Raw genomic sequence first — 4,204 nt, forward strand, 5'->3', positions numbered from 1 at the left:
TCTCCTCTTATATCATTTGAATTCGACAGTGAATTTTCTTCTCATCTACCTGTGATTTTTTCCCGAAAGGGTTTCCACATAAAATTCTGTGTGTTCTATTTTCTCTCTTTCTTTACAATTTATTGTTATTATCGACGTTCAATTTTTCACAATATTCAATTGGAGGTAAGAAAGTATGCATATGTATATCATATTAAAATAAAGTTTCAATTTAGAGGTAAGATTAATATTTTTTTTAAGGGTAAAGGGCTAAAGGCCATATAAAAAAATTAATTATTCATATAAATAGCACGAATTTAAATCTCACAAAATATGCTGATTTTTTTATTATTTTTTAAATAAAAAAATTAAAGTACTCTCAAGTAATATGATTTATTTTAAATACGAAAAGATATTTTTGTGCTTTCTATAACTGAGTTAATTTTCGGTTAACTCATAATAACATCTTTATTACAAGCTTGAATAATATTATAAATGTGTTTAGTCGCGGAGGCAAAAAAAAAATTGGGGGGAAAAATTAAATTGTATATTTTTGTGATAGTAAAAATACAATTTCACCATTTTAATAGTCTATATCTTTATAATTTTTAAAAGATTAAATTAAATTTTTATATTTGGGGGTGCAAAGTGCAATTTTACCTTTACCAATATAAAATTTTATAAATTATAAATGGCCTAAATAAAAAAAATTCATTTTTAGGGGGGCGAGGGCCCCTGCCAGCTCTCCTTGGCTTTGCCACTGAATGTGTTTAAGTGAATGTTTCACTAACTTTGTCTAAATAAAGAAAATAAAGGTGATTTTTTTTTGGACAGTTGAAGGTAACTAGAGGTGTCCATGGGTTGGGCTGAGCCAGGTTCAGGCCAAGCCCAACAAAAAAAATTGGCGTGTTTATTAGGCTTGGGCCTGGCTCAGCTCGAAAAATTGGCCTAAGATTTTACCCAAGCCCGACCTAGATAAAAATGTTAAAACCCGAGTCCGGCCAGGCCTGCCTGTATTAATTCTTTTATATTATTTATTAAATAGTCTTTTCAAAAATATATAATACATCAAAAATACTAAAAATATTAAAATAAATATTCCTAATAAATTGAAAATAAATATATATGTATACTTAAATAACACTAAGATAGGTGCAATTTAACAAGCAAATGTCTCTAAAATATTAACAAAATTAACAATAGAACAAGATTTATACAATACCCCAACAATAACAAAATAGTATCAACATAACAGTGAAATAGTAAAAAATAACAATAAAATAGTAAAAAAAAAGAGTAAAAAACAACAAGAAAAACATCAATTATTTTTCATATTCGGGTCGGGCCAAAAGGTCTTACTCGAGGCCCACCTGTTTTTTACACGGGTCTTATTTTTTTGCTCAAACTCAATTTTTGAGCATATATTTTTACTCAAATCCTCCCACATTTTAAACGGGCCTTTGAGCCGGGCCACTCGGACCAAGGTAAGGATTGAGTTTTTTTTTACCTTATAAAAGATGTTGATTTTTATATTAAACTAAAATATTTTGAATTTTAGCCCCTACTTTCTTATTGATGCAATATAGTTTCTCTACACTTTAATCATCAACATTGAATTGAAAAGAATAATAAAAATTTTCAAATGAGTGATTGTTATGTTTATAAGCATTTTCAATAAATTTTAAAATATTCTTTTATTTAAAAATTTAAAATACTTTTATAAGTTCAGAATATTTTTTAATATCAAAATCAAGGGTTTTTATATGTAAAAATTTAGGTTAAAAGGTTATTTAACTAAAAAATAAAATATAAACTTGTTTAAATAATGGGAAAATTACATATAAAAGTCCATTTTTAAAAAAATTATCGAAATGGGCCTGGCAAATAATTATTTACTGGAATGGCCCTATTTCCCAGAAAGCGTGTCCACGTCAGTGCATTGTCAGGTAACGAAATAGAAAAACGCGCCCTTGAGGAAGCGTTTTGCCTACGTGGACAAAAATCGCTCCTTTAAGGGCGCGCTTTATGTCCAAGTAGGCAAAACGCTTCCTCAATGACGCGTTTTGCCCGTGTGTCCTGCGATTAGGGTTTTGGGTTATTGGTTTAGGGCTAGGGTTAGGGTTAAGGTTTTGGTTTTTTAGGTTTAGGGTTTTAAAGAAAAAATTAAATAAATAAGGAATTAGGGTTTAGAGTTTGTCAATTAAATTAATTATAAATTTTTCAAAATTGGATTAGGTTCTACGTTTATTGTTTTGTTTAAAAAAAATCAACTAAATTAAGGTTTAGGGTTACTTGAGTAATTTAATTAAATTTTTTTAAAAAAAATTAGATTTGGGTTTAGAGTTAAGGGTTTTTAAGGAAAAATCAAATAAATTAGGGTTTAGGGTTTAGGATTACTTAATTAAATTATTTGTTAATTTAAAGAAGCTCCCACGTGGACGCGCTTTTGCTATAGTAGCTCCTGAAAAATAATTTTGAGTATACGTTTCTGAGCAAATAGTGTCAAAAACGCTTTAAACAAGATGCTTTGTCAGCAATAGTACTGAAAGAAACTCCCACGTGGACGCGCTTTTGCTACTGTAGCTCCTGAAAAAATAATTTCGAGTAGACGTTTCTGAGTAAATAGTGTCAAAAACGCTTTAAGCATGATGCTTTGTCAACAGAAGTACTGAAAGAAGCTCCCACATGGACGCGCTTTTGCTACAGTAGCGCATGTTTGGCCTGATGCTATAAATGAGGCAAAATTTTTTCTCAGATTGCATAAGTTACAGTAAAAAGAATTTAGAGAGGCTAAGAAGGATAGAAATTGAAGATGAGTGAACGTATTAGTGCTGTTATTTACTATGACGGTGAGGTTTGCCACACCGAGAACGGTGTTGTTTTTTTATCGGAGAATACAATGCGACTGGTTTTTAACTAGAACATAGATTTGACAGAATTTCGTAAAAGAATTAGGCATAAAATATTCGGAATGACGCCAATGAAAGTTCTGTCTATTACGTATCGATTTTGTTCTTCTGTTGATCTAGTGACATATGACTCGTTTGACATAAAAAGTGCTCGTAGCTTGGAGGCAATGGTGCAGACTCATCTCGCTAGTGGAGCACCCTATATTGAGTTATATGTACAATTTACATCGCCAAATAATACACTTGCGACTGGTGTTTTAGAGGTATACGCGACCCCTGCACGACACTCTGTCGGTGGATGGGACATGCACCTCGTTGGCTCAATGTTTGATGCTGGAGATACGTACTGGGGAACGGCATCAACTTCTAGTGGTTGGCAATCTACATCCAATTGGGGACGTTATGAAATGCCCAGAAGAAGGGATGATGTACTCCCTACGACGTCCACCGGTGAGGGGACCTCGTACATTGCAGATGATGGTAGGTTAGAAGATGACTCCGATGTGGATCCACCTCGAGAGCCTGGGCCCGATGGTGCAGAAGTTGTATTATTTTCTGAACCGAAGTCTATTCCAACCGAACCTAAAGATGTTGAAGAGGGTTCAGATGAAGAAGAAGATCTATGATTCAGGGCATACTCACCTCCAGCTCACATGCATAATGTCGATCTGTCTACAGATGATGCGTTGGAGTTTCCAGATCTACCACACCGATTGTGTGATCGTACAAGTTCAGTACTAGATTTGGGTGAATCTGAAGTTGGTAATCAGTTTTCCAACAAGGATAGTTTTATTGGTGCTTTGAAACAACATAGAATCAATAACGGTGTTAACTACCACGTCGTTAAGTCTAAAGCTGATAAGTTTGAGGCGAAGTGTGCAGTGCAAGACGGTACATGTTCATGGAAAATCTACGCCTTGTTGAGGAAAAAGACAGGGTTGTGGGAGATAAAAAAGTACAAAGGTCCACATACATGTGCTGCAGGTACAGTATTTAGGGTTTCTAAATAATACTGTTATTATGTAATGGTGCATTATTTAATGTACTCCGTTTATAGGTATTTCACAAGATCATCCTAAAATAGATTCAGCTACGTTAGCTACCTTGATACTACCCACAGTGAAGGCAGATCCCAGGACTTTAGTGCCAGTCTTAATTGCCAATATTCGTAGCCAAATGGGGTACACGCCCTCTTACCGCAAGGCTTGGATAGCTAAGCTGAAGGTGTTGGAGAATATGCATAGTGAGTGGGACTCTTCATATAATGAAATATGGCAGTGGTGTCAAGTGCTAGAGAGATACGTCCCAGGTTGTAT

This window comes from Gossypium hirsutum, unplaced genomic scaffold, assembly GCF_007990345.1.
Source record: "Gossypium hirsutum isolate 1008001.06 unplaced genomic scaffold, Gossypium_hirsutum_v2.1 scaffold_413, whole genome shotgun sequence".
In the NCBI taxonomy this organism is placed as follows: domain Eukaryota; kingdom Viridiplantae; phylum Streptophyta; class Magnoliopsida; order Malvales; family Malvaceae; genus Gossypium; species Gossypium hirsutum.